Source organism: Ixodes scapularis, unplaced genomic scaffold (genome assembly GCF_016920785.2).
Source record: "Ixodes scapularis isolate PalLabHiFi unplaced genomic scaffold, ASM1692078v2 PGA_scaffold5__190_contigs__length_132052651, whole genome shotgun sequence".
NCBI lineage: Eukaryota > Metazoa > Arthropoda > Arachnida > Ixodida > Ixodidae > Ixodes > Ixodes scapularis.
Genome location: NW_024609880.1, coordinates 13618758 through 13634945, shown reverse-complemented (window position 1 = coordinate 13634945; position 16188 = coordinate 13618758). Strand labels below are relative to the sequence as shown.

Genomic DNA, 16188 nt, shown 5'->3' with positions numbered 1-16188 from the left:
TATTTAGAAGTCTCAAACGCCACTCGGGGGAATTACATGCGTTTGAAGCGCATCTGGGAAGCGGAAAAAAAGCGTTTAGCTACGCGAACTACGTCGTAAGAGGTTACTGTTTATCCGTTACAGACTGCGTTGTCACAATTTTCTACCTGAATAGGTCATCATTAAAACGTGCTCAAACAACATGTTAAAATTACCAGAGCAAGCGCATCAGCTTCTGCAGCATTACAAAAACAAAAGTAACGAGAAAAAAATGACCGTGGAAACACTTTCCGAAGCTAGCAGTAAAAATAGGGTCCCCATCCCAACCCAAAATAAAAACAAATGGGGAACAGTCGCAAACAACGGCGAATGAAACAAAGAAGTTAGCAGACGATACAAAGGTACAAATCACCCAGCAAAGATTTGCTTCAACGACGACGATCGCATGGGGCGTCGGTAGGAGCATTGAAAATTAGCAGGTGGTGCTCGCCGTTGGTGTTGAGTCCACAACAAACAAAGCAAAAGCAATACGACGAAACGACTAAAAAAAAAGAGCTTTACTTTTTTTTTCTTTTTGCAGCTGCACGTTACGCGTTTGTTTATTTGCTTTCGCGGCGTTGGTAGGAACTAAGAACAAAAGAAAGGAAAGGAATAGCGTAGTCCAGTTCACACTGCCCGGTAAATAAGAGTCGCAAGCTGCAATCTGCTTCGAGCTAGCAGTATGTGACCTTTTTTTGCTTTCGCATTTTTTTTCCCAGCGACTTTGACAGGTTGTTTGTTGGCTCGCTTGGCGCAGCAGTTAAAAAGTACATTCCAGTACTTGTTGACGTACACATCGCGACACTGCTAGAGCAAACACGACATCGGCGCATTTTCGCTTTTTGCTTCTAAATAGTATTACCGAGCACCAAATTTTATTGCTTACACTATGGAACTAAATGGGCTCTTTCCGTAGCAATAATAAATTGTATGACATCTGTTGGTTTCAAACAGAAAAACTGAAAAAACCGGCGATCGCCTGTTCGCGCTAACAGTGTCGCGCTCAGTACATGTCCAGGCAATCTTTGCACACCGCGCCTTTGTTTTGAGTGCCGATCGGCGGCCTCAAGTGCGTTTTCAGCTGAACTCTTGCCTGATCAGATATTCGTCTGTTGAGGCGTCAGTAGCAATTTTGAGGCCAGACTTGGATAGATCTTTCAGTTTAATTTGAAGTAACTTAATTACTCACGTTTGTTCGGTCTTCGGGAAGCGGAAGGATTTTCCACCACATCACAAAAACTTGTTTTGGACGTGGAGATGGCAGGCTCATGGCCATCTCCAATGTATGCGCTGGTGTATGCCCGAAGGCGGCCGGTTGATCAACCAACGATTACCCATAGCCAGACGTGACCATGTACTCAAACAAAATCCGAATCGAAACGTATAACGAGCTTACACTTCGTAATATATTAATTAAGTATCAAAAAGTAGATACGAACGCTTCGGATCAGAAACTCAATCGAAGGCGAACATAGGAGGTTGTCGCAGATGACACTGGAACCAACAAGAACAACAACAACAAAGTTGCAGAGGCCCCTCCAAAGTCCGGGCATAGCGCAGCAGACGAACCGGTGGTAGTAAGCGACAAAGCGAAGGAAAGAAAGTAAAAACTAAGCCAAAGAAGAAAAAGCAAAATACGTGATGGTCGGAACGTCAAGTAAACAAAAGAAATAGAAAGCAACAAAGAGCATAAACGCAGGAGGAAGAAAGATCGCGGTGGCGTAGCGTCGCCTCAAACATAAAAAGAAAGTAGACTTCGAAAAACGGAAGGAAGTGCACGACCGTCCAACGGATGTTTTCTTTTTTTTTTCTCTGTAACTCCGCTTTTATTAGTTTTGTAATAGCGTCAGATTTGCATCTGCAAAATCGAATTCTCCCAGAGCATAGTGACATGCAGTAACATATGTGGTCCCAAATTGCATTTTGCTTCTTCATCCGGAGACGATCGGGATTCGCCTGCTCGCCTATTCGACGTAACGGTTTTCCAATCAATACATTCATGAGAAATTGAAATTGCAACAAAGTAAATTGATCGATATGAATAGTAAAGTTCAAACGTAGCTCTAAATTCGTTGTTATAATTTTGTTTTTTGCATTGTTCTTTTATAGGAAACAGGATGAACGTACATTCGCGTTTTGCCTGGATTACGTAAGTTCTGACAGAGTTTTTTTCTTACGGAGAGCCCGAAAATTGTACCCTGCAAGCTGTAACATATTTCCCACGTGAAGAAAATGTCTTTGACTCATGAGGAGGCACCTATTTTTTAACATTGAAAGCAGCGAATGCCCGTGCCAATTTGTTTTCCTTGGTCACCTCGCACGGAGATAGGCAAAAGCAATGCGTTCTGTAGAATTCGTCTGCTAGCGGAAACTCCGAGCTCGCCAGGGGCGCTGCGATCACTTTTTGCCCGCGATCCGAGGGAGTTTCTACTATTAGCTTACATGATATTTAATACTCCTGCTTACTCTACCGTGCTGGACCGTGCAAACGCTTGGATGACTTTCTATCTAAAAACCTTCAAGGTATTTTGTTTCCTTGCTTTGAACCTAAACAGTAATAAGATTCTTAGATAGAATTCTAGCATCTTAGAAATAGTGAACGGGTGTTCATAATCTGATCAAGATATCCTGCATTTATTTTGATATCACCAACATTTGCATTCTCTCTCTCCGGCACTGTCCCTGGATCCAAGGTACATTTCTTGTACAACATGGAGGTCTATAGACAAGTTATTGTCACATAAAGCAAATAAGGTCTCCATATTTTATTAAATGATGCCCGGTGAAGGGAAGGAAAGCTGGACACCTTCAGTGTTGCACGATGGCTGCTTGTTGTATTTTGAAACCTTTTTGTTACCCATTCTTCTGTTTGCTTTTCTCTGATTGTGCGTCTTTATTGTGGACCTAAAGCGTCGCCTTTGGGAAAACGTGGTTGAGATTTAAGTAAAATATGCATTTCGATTCAAGATCTGAAGATACACAGTCAAAGCGATTATGAAAGCAACCTGGTTGAGAACACACATTATAACCCTGGGCTGAAAGACAGAAAGAGACGAACAATCAAAACTGGACACAGCTTTGAAGTTTTGAATCTTTGCATTTGTAATGTCCCTCCCCATGCTTCATAGTTACAATGCCAGACACTCATCGTTAATGCATGGGATGATAAATATTAAAAGGAGCATGTTAATTCATCCACCGGCACTGAACACCGTTCAGTGTCACTTGCTGAAAAGACAGATTTGACGTCAAGCTCAGCTATTAGCGACATATGGCAAGACCTCTAACACTCCAAATGTTACTGAAGGACAATAAACCACCAATTATAAAAATGTTTTGACATACATTAATTGTTCCAGGATTGAAAGTCATCAGAATAATTTTATCAGGTGATATAATCACAGTTACTGCATGGTTACAGTACTATACACAATACTTGAAACAAATTATCAAAATAAAACAAGTCTAACGTAGGTCATGAGACAGCTGAGCGTCAGCTAATGAGCGACATCAACGCAGCGGGGACCCTAAATCATCAAAGTGCGCTTCACGCGTCGTGGTACTGGCAAACAGATAGCCCATCTTCTGAGACTACTTTGCATTAAGTACAATGAGCTAGGCTCATCAATACACTGAAATCAGTGGACATATCCTTGTCACCTTGCAACACTGGGCTTTTATTAAGGGGCTTCCATATTCATAGGACCAACATTCTGCGCCGTTTGACTTCTTTTGAAGCACCAATGTTGCATCCAGGCACTGGCCATGCCCGATTTGTCTGAAACTTAAAATTGTGTATAGCACTCTCGAGTGATAATATCTGATCAGTTGGGGCGACGGGGGCTTTCTTTTGCAGCCCTGGTCACACCATGCGCGCTTGTGACTTAGAATTGCTTTGAATACCCAAACCGGAACAGTACGGTCGCACCTTTCAATGACGACCTTTAATGAAGAAAACACAGTCACCTATAACACTTGTTTGAGGCTCTAGTCATCAGGTTTCCTTCTGAATGCCATGCACGCATGTATAGTAGTACTGTCAAAACTGTCCTGAACGATGCCCCAGGTTAAGTAAAATGCCACACGAATAAAAGGAACATATGTCTAGAACCGCGCAGCTTAAATCACTTGTTTTTCCTGGAAGTTGTGACTATTGGCCGTGACTGCTTGGTACACTGATTACTTGACCCTAGCCACAGCGAACTGGTTGGTTAATCAGGTTGACCCAAAAAGCGTAGTAGCGTAAATGAAGGACAAGGAAAGGTTTGAGGACGCCTAGAAGACAGCAGTGCACATTAGATGAAATGATCTTCACTTGTCTGATTTCGGCCTGCTTCGAAGCTCTATCAGATTCGGGCACATTACTAAGCTTGCTATATAATTTAAAACATCTCGAACAGCCATACTTTCGGAGGAGAAATACAGGAACGATGCGGAAGTTTTTCAGCTGTCTGACATTATCGTGAGTCATCGCGTGAATTCGGAGCTAGCACGAGCTCCTTCTTTTTAATGCGCCCGGGCTGCATTGCACTCGAGCGGCAGGAGTCTCGTGTCTACCGGGTTGTGTTTATAGCTCAGCGTCATAAAGGCAGCGTACTCATACTGGAAGCATGCCAACGGGGAGGCCCTTGTTAGGTTGCACAAGCTCGAGTTTAGGTGTGCAACACCAAAAAAAAAAAAAAAAAGATTAAAACAAAAACTTACCGTCACGACGATTCTCGAATGTTTCACGATATTTTTATCGCATAAGGTGCTTCTGATAAGCACTAACGAGCGCTTCAGTTGCACTTCAGAGATATGACTCGCTGAGACGATGACCTGGCCGATTTAAACAAAGCCACAAACAAGCCGCTGTGCGTGATCACATAACGGGAAATAACGAAACCAAACAAAAGCCCTGGAAAGAAAGTGCACATTTATCTAAACAACACATTAAATGTCAGGCATATGCCCTTTGTCTCGTATAAAATAAAGTTGTAAATGTCCAACAACATACGCGTCTTTATTACGTCCGCCCCCATGCTGCGCCCCAATCCCCTTCCGTCCTTCTTCCTCCCTGGACAATGCATGGAACGCATCTCCGCCCGGTGTGTTTCGCGTTCCATTCCGCCTGCATCCAAAGTGGTCCAAAAGTGGCGACAAGTGACGTCACAACATCGGGGTGTCTTGCCATCGTATGGCGAAACGTACGAGCGAACGTGAGTGTCCCTCTCGTCACGGCGTCCCGACTCCTGGCTGCCGAAGCTTCCGTGGCCTGTCAAGCCGAAGATCTACCTGGAGCAGAATAGGCGTCGGTCACATTCACCACCGCTGCTGCGACGCCGCCACGATCGCTGCCGGCGACAGCGTGAAACTCTTATGACATCATCACGTGTACATCGAGAGACCACTTTTTTATTTTAACGCGGTAAACACAATAGTCGGGGACACGTTCCAAGTACCATCGTAAAAAGTGCTTACATTACCGTATCACCGTGTGATACACGTTGCCTGTGCGGAGCGCAAGTTGGTCTGCTTCATTCGCAGGGGTTCTGGGGACGTGAGAACGCCGATTTCTGATTGGCTCCGATTGAAGGAGAGTCGGTAGACCTCAAGGCAGCTTGCTTTGAGGTTTGAGGCCTTCGATCAGAGCCAATCAGAGCTTGGCGTTCATCCGTCACCACAAACCCCTGCAAAAGAAGCAGACGAACTTGCGCTCCGCATAGTCGGCGAGAGCATAAGAAACGCAGGGCGTGGCCTGATACCTTCACGCTTCTTACTTCATCATTCGTCCTTTGCTCTTCTTATCTGCCTACGCCCCGATCTCATTGGCCTGCGGAGCTCTAACAAAATGTTCGGGATTGGCCATGTTCTGTCTTCAATATTTAAGTTGTCAGTTGTTATTGCAATGTAGTAGACTTTTACATTATAAGTTTCGTGACTTCAATGTAAATATATTTTCGAGCCACACTTGCGTTGCGCATAAGAGACGCGATCTAAAAAAATAAATGTCATTCGTTCAAAGGCGGGACCGACGTATTCCAATCGTAACTTTTCCCGGGGTCTGCCTAGGCTAGGACAGGTTGCCCAATGACAAAATAGAAATAGAATTGTCGCAGTTCTTATAAAAACTGCAAGTTCATGTGTAACCTTGCATACTACTGTAATATATCTTCTAAGCTCATTGCGTTTTATCCCTGATAATTTTATGCTCTGATTTAAATAAAGTGAATGTTTTCTGTATGCGCCCCTTTCGATAACGGCCAGATTATTCTAATAACTGCATTATAAAACTATTGCAGCACATGTCCTTTACTAGAGAGTTTTAGTAGATCGTTCCGATACCTCCGATAGCCCCGATAACGATACTATGGATGCGCAAGGGAGGAGGTGGCGGAGTATCGGGATATCGTTATCGGAGTCATGGGAACGATCTACTAAAACTCTCTATTATCGCTACCGTTTATGTAACCTGTATCATCATTTGTTGTCTTCGGGCAGTCCATTACCAAAGGGTGTCTTCTTTCATTTTCGCTAACTGGGCGTCCGCCCCACGAAGCGTTCCGCGCTGACTGCTCGCGTATTTTGGCCTCCCGGCCCCAGGTGCAGACGGAGCTGCGCAAGTTGTTCCAGAGATGGCGCTGCGACCGTCGCGGTCCGGGCTGCGGGGACAAGCAGCTGCAGCGCCGGCACTTGCTCTTCAGCCAGTCGGTCACTTTCCTCAGCAGAGGTCGGAGTTCCATCCAATCGCTGCACTCCGGTGAGCACCGCGCAGACACGGCTGGCCTTGCCTACCCAACGCCAAGCGCACTTCTAGAAACACTTAGTCGACCGCCCCTGAAATACTGCCGCACATTTATCATACGACTTTCAGATAATGGTCGCCTATCAAATTTTCTTATGTTTTCATCGTTTGAGGTTTTACATTGTGCTCTTTCCTATCATAAACTAAATGGAAAGTCCGTTTAAAAAAAAGTTATCCCTGGAATATTCTTATTACGTGATAGCGGGCCAACTAAACATATAATGTTTACAAACTAAACCATTAAAATAGTCATCTCTGAAGACAAATTACAGATGAAGATTCCTAATTTGTTGTCAAAATAGGAGATACCAGTCGTATTAACATAAAAAAATAGCTACCTCCCGCTATCAAATAGCGAGTTTCGTTTCTCCGGAAACGGAAATTAAGATGAGAGCAATCGCCAAAAGCAACAAATTCGAAGCCATAAGATATGTTTGTTACAATATGTTTTTGCATTTCGATTGCAGTACCCGGTACTCCGCTTCCTCTTTCGCGCTTCATAGACAATCGCAAGCCTGTCACCCCGACGGGTACCCCACGAGTGCAAGCACGTGCAGTTTGCGCGTGGACATATCTTTGGCAAGCTTGAAATAGCACGAACCTGTCCACACGAGCAGAAACATGGCGGCGGACAGTGGCCTTGCTAGCAATCGTCTATAGTATTATGCACTTTTAGCATACCGTTACCGTGTTCTGTGTACCGCAGCTGCCTGAGCCTTTGACGCATGCTTTTAAGCGCGCGCCTGCGGTCACGGTATCACTCGAGCACGCGCTTAAGTGCATGCTGTAAAGGGTCCGGTAGTGCGATACGCGGAATACAGTAACAGTTTGCTAAAAATGCCTATTTTTATCGGGCATATTTACGGGATTAGAAAGCTAGTAAACACGCGAGTTTTTCAAGGTTGTACATCGTTAAGACCGGAGACGACGGAAAGAATGGGGAAACGACACAGGTCTCAATAGTGAGTTTTAATATTGCGTATACGAGCAAACGCAGGCACTGTGCGTTTGCGTTAAAGTTGCGTTCTCCACGCGGCGCATGCGCGAAGTCGCCATGCAGATATCTAATGCCGCAGTTTGGGCTCGGCGCAAGCGCAGCGTGGAACACGCAACGCTAACGCTAACACACAGGGCTTTCGTTCGCTTGCATCCGCAATACTAAAACTCACTATTGAGACCTGTGTCCTGTCTCCATTCTTTTCGTCGTCTCCGGTCTGAACGATGTGCAAGCTTACGGGAGGCCAACAATGCTAAGGTACTTCCTTGGTGTGAGACGTGTCTTTTCAGTGGGATCGTTGCTCAAAGGTATCGCACCGCTGGCTTTCAGTTTGGCTCGCAATTATTCGTCACCTCCCCCCCCCCCCCCTGCCCCCTCAAAAAGCATATAAATTTCTCCGGGGCGAGAATTTCGTCGCTACTGCGCCTAGTTTTGATTGCTTGAATCATTGGAATCTTAAAGACACTTAGAGTGTATTTATGCTCGCCGAGGTTTACATTTGAACATGACCTGTAGAGCCCATCTACCCGTAACGCAATTTGCGGCTAGAAATTCGTTTTCTTTCCATCCAAAAACAGTCCGTGTAAAATTGGCTTGTTTCCATCGAGCTCACTGTTGTTTCCATGTTCACGGGGCGTTCAAACTATGTGTAAGGAATATATTCAAAGCTGTGGGTTATTTAAGACATAAATGCAATATTAAAAATAGAAAATAATCTTAACTTTTTTTTTCGTGGCATCCAAAAAGCTGCAAATGTGTTTCCGGAAAAAACTGAAAGCCGTTTACAACTCCATGTAACGCCGAATTAGAGCGCAGCTCTTGAGGAGGAGGAGGAAATGGTACTGAGGGGAAGGTATACCCCTCCTCCCTCCTCGTCCTGCCTGCTACTCCTCCCTCCGAGCGGCGTCGCCGTCGCCTCACGAGAGTCACGTGACCTCACGGGGGTCATGTAACGTCACCGGGGTCACGTGACCTCACGGGGGCCATGTGACCCCTATAGGTAACGTGTCCCCGGTACCGTCATCAGTGACGTCCCTGATGATGTCATCATCACTAGTGACGTCATCAGTGACGATGACGATGCGAATGCCGGTGACGTCATGAGTGACGTCATCAGTGACGATGCCGATGCCAATGACGTCATCAGTGACGATGACGAAGCCGATGCCAATGACGTCATCAGTGACGCCACTGATGACGGCACCAGTGACGATAACGATGCCGATGACGTCATAAGTGACATCACGCGTCCCATATGCACCGCGCGATTACGCCGACGGCGACGCCGACGCCGCTTAAGCCGGAAACGGGCGCCTAAGAGCCGCACACTAAAGGTATTTTGCACAGATCACAGAAGTACATGTACGCGTTATTCTCAATATGGCGACGTGCCACGGGCTGGACGACGCGATGGTGGCGCACGACGGACCAACGTTGCGACGGACCTGGGGCCGCTACTTTGGAACTATCCTTCGTGGTACCGGCCAATCAACCTTCGAGCGCAGAACATCGAGTGCAAAATAATCGCACGACAAACTGTTCACGCAAGATTGTCGTCGTCGTCGTCTGCTTTGGAGGCCGGAGCAGCTGAGGGAAGAAAACGCGTTCGAGTCTATCCAGATGACTTCCTTCTATTAGCTTCAATCCTCGTGTTTCGGTTTCGGTTTCGAACAGTTGCGTTTTTTGGATGTATTAATTATATACACCAAATCATGTTTACAAACAAACCGGAGCGCCCCTAGTGGACGCCACCGGCGCCGCCCATGTGCGGTGGACGGTGGACGGTGGGCAAGAAGCTCGCCGTCGCCCATAAACAAACCATTGAATTGCGTTGTTGTCGGCGTCGGTGTGAGTCCCCGTGCTCTTTTTTGCGTTGGAATTCTTGATTCTATGTCCTCCTAACAATGTCTGACTACTTGAGCGGCTTCAGCAAAATTATCGAGGCTGGTTACACCACAAAAGTTTGAGTGCATAATGTGACGTGCGGTGATTCATTTCACGTGGACGCCGCAGAATGGGCGCTAAAGCCTGACTCCCACGATGAGATTCATCGCACTATTTTCAGTCGCGACGTCACTCGGGCTGCAAAAGCCTGGACCGTAGCTGAGATGTGGACGTCGATACTGAAAAACGCAAGTATAATCGGGCATTACAAGTCGGTGAAGGCCACTGGTAACAGTGATCAACATCTTCTTGTATCTTCTGTTTACACTTAGCCTACTTGCCCCAACCAACCTTCAGAAGAGTTCGGAGGCCTGCACTTACTTCTTATTGCAATTACCGGGTCAACGTTTTGTTTACGGGCCGCTGTCGTTTGAACGAGCTGACGACAAAAAGCGGACAAGTTTGAAAGAGCACACGGCAGGTCGAACGGATGCGCAATGGAGTGCGGGCAAGAAGCACCGCGTCCCGCGTCAGCAAACCATTGGAATGTCACGTTGTGGGCGTCTGTGTGAGTCTGCATACTCTTTTCCGCGTTGGGAGTGTCTATTCGACATCCTCATAGCAATGCCTTACCACTTCAATCACCTGAGCGAAATTATCAAGGCTCGTTACGCCGCTAATTTCACGTGCGATAATTCATTCGCATGGGCGCCGCAGAACCTCACAATCATGATGAGATTCTTTTAGCTATTTTAGGTCGCAACGTCGCTCGTTTCTGCAAAAGTGTAGAAGGTAGCGGCGATGATCGACGTCGATACTGAAAATCGGAAGCGGGAACAGACCAAGCGTAACAAGTCGGTGATGGTCACTGGTACCAATGATTAACATCTTGTATCTACTGTTTACACCGAGCCCACTTAAGTCTTTTGAGGCCTGCAATTACATCTTATTGCAATCACCGGGTCAAAGGTTGGTCTACGGGCCGCTTTTGTTTGAACGAGCAGACGACAGAAAGCAGACAAGTTCGAAAGAGCTGACGAAAGTTCGAACGATCAGGCGGCCGTGTGAATTTGAAGACGCACTGAACCCGCGGGTGGTCCGGACAACTTGGCGGTTTTTTCTCGTTCATGTTGGAACACAACAACTACATCTGGCGAGATGCAGAAAGTGTTGCCCGCACAAGCAATCGTAGTTCGACAGCGTCTGGTTTGTCCTTGTCACGGCTACTATCCATGTTCTCGGACGAACGGAGGGGGCAGAAAGACATGAAAACTGATCTTCAAACCTTTTCAGACTCCCTTGGTACAGCCGCCGTCGCAGCATTTCGACGAGAAGGCAGGTTTTTTGTCTGGTTTCCCCCAAAAGAACGCAGGAATGCATGTCTCGCACCGCGACTTCTGCCCACCACCCCAGACGGAAGTGCGCCCGACGCGCCACCACCGCGGCGTGACGTAGGAGAGTTGAGTTCGTGTATACGCCAATTTGCAGAAGAAATATTTAATGAGTAGTCTTCTGACGCTATATTAAATCACCTAAAGATTTGGGCCGATATTTTAGTTAAACAATAAAACTTCAATCTACGAGCTGTTTACAACTATCCTCGCAATGTGCTACCGCTTTATGGATCTTTTTCCGTAACGGCCCGTACAATGAAGCGAAATCCCTCGAACACACATAATTCGAGTCGCCAGCTTCAATGTTTTTGGGAGTCGTATTTACTTTGTTATTTTAGCTCATTGTGTTGGGGTAGTAAGGCTCTTTTGTTGCTATTGTTAGCATTATAGACAAATAATAAAAAAAGATGTCGGTACACTATTACCTTCATGTATTTACCTCACAGATGCAAACAAAAGAACACAGTATTGGTATTAGACACGTGAACAAATATCCTAGTCGCGCGACACGAAATGGAGATTTATGACTAACTCCGCCGAGCAGCAAGAGTGCAATTTCGGAAGCGAGCGCCTGTCCCCGTACCGTTTGTCACCTATCTTGCTGCAATTACGAACAAGCTTTTTCTAAGAACGATCTTAGGTAAATACTCTCAAAAACAAAACGTAACTGAAAGCCCGGCAATCCCGAGAAAATCCGTAATCCCAGAGGAAGACAGGTGACTCGCTTGGTCCTACCGAGCAAGCATCGTTGGCATGAGTTGAGCAGGGGATGGGAAGGCTTTCGGCACTCACATTTACGTTTATTTACATTACTTGTGTACATCCGCATAGACCCACACTACCCACGTGGCAACGCCCTAAACGACCTATTTACAGAGCGTCGTATTTTCCTGATCCTCGACGTCGTGGGATTAGCAAAAATGGCAGGGCAGCGCAATCTGAAAAGTTGCGAGTCCCTCTACCGCCGCAAATCTAGGCCCAAGCAGAATTTGCCAACTTGTGTTAATACTTCAGCACGAGCCAAATTACGTTATTGTCTGATTGTATTACCCAACTTCTCTGCGCGAAAAAGGAGACATTTTCAAGAGCCCTGTCAATCTGCGTGGTAAACTAAAATTACACTACGATATGTGAAATAGTGGACTGAAAACGAAGCAATAAAACGTAGCCCAGAAGCATACTGAACAGGACTGTCTAAATAATTTTGTTTTGCCACTCGATTCGGCATGGTTCCTTCAGGGTTGTCAGTTTACTCAAGGCATTATCTGTCATGCTTTATTTTTCTCTTTTTTACAAAAATAAATGAAGGTTTTATTTGTCTCGCCATTGAAGTTCCTTCTTTTGATACATAATACTTTCAGCTTTGGAAAAGACTGGTGAATTTATCTAGACAAGAACCAGGAATCTTGTGACGCCTCTAGAGAGAACACCGATAGGGTTATTTTAGGTGTAATGAAGCCGCAGCCTGATGCATATTCTCGCTCGTGTAAGCTTGTTTTTTTTTATTAGGGTCGGAACTACCCCTTGTGAAGCTAATGAAAATCGCAATACTTAAACTCATAGGCACTTAGATACGGTATTTAAGCTCTGATAGCTGTCATATCAAACGACGTCTGGCACGGCTTCAAATAACATCTGTGATGTCATGGGGCGTGCCGTATTATTTCTGTTAAAATAATATGCCATGAAATCCAACGAGCGAGAGCCATGTTACCTCCCAAAATAAATATGGTAGCTTTAACTTTGCTCAAGAGACTAGTTCCTTCTGGTAGTCACGTCTTTTCGGCAGCGTGCAATTATGCACCATGCGCTGTTCTTCGTTTGATATCATTATACTGTCAACTAGCACAGACATAACCGAAAATTGAGACAGGCATAAACATCATCTTACACACACACCTTAGCGGCGATTAAGACCTTCTTAAGAACGACAAATCAAAAGAGAACTATATGAGGAGAGGGAAGTAGGTTTAAAAAACCTACAAATGCTCACCGGGACTTTTGTTTATAAGAAATCTGAATAAGTGCAGTAAATCAAGCTTGTGGAGAACGTTAATGCAATTCTTGAATATTCTGCAACTTGAATGGCATATTTGAAGTGTTGTGGCTTATGCAAGCCGAGTCATGAGGGCAACATACATCTTTAAGGGAGACAGGCGTTCTTCAGTGACCATGGCTGGTTGCCGATGATCGAACCACACTAGCGCGGGGGCAGCTCGCGCACCTCAGAGTTCACGCGCCGGTCACGCCTGCCGGTCATGCACCCGCGGCATTGTTGCACTATATTACATTCCTTCCCCCTTAGGTAGGATCAGTTCCGTAGCGGATGACTGGACGTCGCTCTCGTGCTGATCTTCTGAGCGGCTGCTCCGGCTGAGCCGCTGGCGATGGCACAACCTGAGGAACAGGTCTTTCTGGGTTTCGCCTGGCAGGAGATGCTTGTGGCGTTCCATGTCCAGGCGCAGCCGTTAGTGGCAGCTTGACGTCGTAGTCAATGTCAGCTTCAAGGTTCTCATCCCAGTCAAGCCAAGCCTTCCTGAGGTGATCACGATGACGGCGATGAACTTCTCGATTGGCCAGCTGTACCTTGTAGGAGACTGGTCCTGTGACTGCAACAACCTTTGCTGCTTTCCATCGTGGTCCCGTCACAAAATTTCGGGCGTAGACGGTGTCGCCTACGTAGAACCGCTTGACCTTTGGTTGATCCGCTCCTGGATCTCTCTGGAGGTCAGGATGCAGTCTGTCCAACGGCGACCGCAGCCTCCGGCCCATCATCACCTCTCCCGGAGTCTTCCCGGTGTCCGAGTGTGGTGTCGTGTGCTGCTTAAACAAAAAACGTGAAATCTTGCACTGTGTGTCGCCTTGAGTTAGCTTCTTTAAGGCAGACTTGACTTCCCTCACCATTCTTTCTGTCCTGCCATTGCTCGCAGGATAATACGGGGCTGTGTAGATGAAGCGAACAGCATTAAGTTTCAGGAACTCTTTCATTTCTGCACTTTTGAACGCCGTTCCGTTGTCCGACACAATTACGTCGGGCAACCCATGTGTCGCGAATAGCTTCCTCAGCGCCGTAATCACTGCAGCTGATTTCGTGGATGGCATAATCTCGACTTCGGCCCAGTTAGAAAAGGCGTCCACCACAACGAGAAAACTTTCACCTCGAACGGGTCCAGCGAAATCTACGTGCAGGCGGCTCCAGGGCTGTTCTGGCTTTATCCAAAAGTGAACAGGTGCTTTTGGATCGCTCTGCCTGTTTTCCTGGCACTGTTGGCAATGGCGCACAAAGTCTTCGATCGCTTGATCGATTTTAGGCCACCAAATGTACGCCCTGGCCGACGTTTTCATTGCTGTCATTCCTGGGTGGTTGGCATGAAGCAATTGTAGGACCTTCCTTGTGGCTTGCTCGGGAATGACCACTCTATTTCCCCACAGAATACAATCTCGATGCAAGGAAAGTTCTGTGCGTCTCACCTCAAAAGGTGCAAAAGATCCTCCCATGGTTTCTTGTGGCCAACCCGAGAGTATCCATTGCTTGACTCTTGCCAGCGTAGGGTCTTGCTTTGTCAGCTTTCCGATGTCTGCTGCCTGCAGTGGAGGGTACTGGACGGCCTCGAGGAGGAGTACGTCACCTGGTGGCACTGGCTCGTCGACATCGCTTGGTGCTGGAAGGCGGCTTAACCCGTCTGCGTTGGTGTTGTCGATTCCTGATCGAAACACAAGCTTGTAGTCGTACGCTCCCAGCAGCAAGCTCCACCGCAGCATCCTCGGTGACAGGAATTGTGGCATTGGCTTCTCTGTGTCAAAAATCCCAAGAAGCGGTTGATGATCGGTCGCGATCGTGAATTCTCTTCCCGCGAGATACTCGTGAAAGTGCTTAACACCATAAACTACAGCAAGCCCTTCTTTGTCGATTTGAGCGTAATTACGCTCACTTCGCCCCAATGTTCGTGACGCATATGCTATCGGCACTTCTGCACCATCATCGTCCTTGTGCGAAAGAACTGCACCAACACCAACCGGTGAAGCGTCACACGACAAGACCAGTGGACGGGCTGGGTCGTAGCGTACTAACACTGCGTCGGAGCTGAGAAGCCCTTTTAGGTTCCGGTACGCTTTCTCATGCTCCCGCGTCCACGCCCATTTTCTTCCTTGGTCTAGAAGGCGGTGCAATGGCTCAGCAACTTCAGCTTTCCCTTCAAGAAATCTGCTGTAAAAGTTGACAAGTCCCAAAAAAGCTTGTAGTTCTTTTTTGTTCTTAGGGCTCGGCGCACTCTTGATTGCAGTCACTTTTTCTTCACTTGGGTGAATGCCAGTAGGATCAACTCTGTGACCCAAATACTCTATACTTGTTTTACCGAACTCGCATTTGTCTTTGTTTACCCGCAAACGCGAGTCTTGCAACCGCTGCATGACTGCTCTTAGTCTTTCATCATGCTCTGCCACGGTCGAGCCCGAGACAACGATATCGTCAAGATATACGACGACTCCAGGTATACCTGACAGTAAGCTGTCTACTACACGCTGGAACAATCCTGGTGCGACTGATATACCGAAAGGAAGTCGGCGAACTTTGTACAGCCCTTTCAACGTATTCACGGTGAGGACTTCTGATGACTCGTCGTCAAGTACGAGCTGCTGATAGGCCTGGGTTAGGTCTAGTTTCGTAAATATCTTACTGGACCCTAGAGTGGCAAACAACTCGGTGACAGTCGGTAGTGGATAGACGTTGCTCTTAACCGCCTTGTTGATTGTGCTACGATAATCTCCGCACAGGCGTAAAGTTCCGTTTTTCTTTCTCACCACGACGAGCGGTGTGGCCCAGTCGGAGTACTGGGTCGGCTCCAGGATGCCTTGCTTCTCCAGGCGATCTAACTCCTTGCTCACATCCTCTCGAAGGGCGAACGGCACTGGCCGACTCTTTAAAACTTGGGTTGCACGTCGTTGAGCTCGATGTGGATCGAAGCTCCCTTGAATCCGGGCAAATCGGTGCGAAAAACCTCGGAAAACCGCGCTGTTAGCGCTTCGTCGGACGTGCTGAGGTGTCGGATGCCGTGTAACTCGATACCTAGTGGTCGAAACCAATTTCGTCCCATCAAGCTTCTTCCGTGCTG

At 46.8% G+C, this 16188-nt stretch overlaps 1 pseudogene; it reads left to right on the top strand.

The window, feature by feature from the left end:
* Positions 1-16188, top strand: part of LOC120850147 — a 124525-nt pseudogene that overhangs the window by 103371 nt on the left and 4966 nt on the right.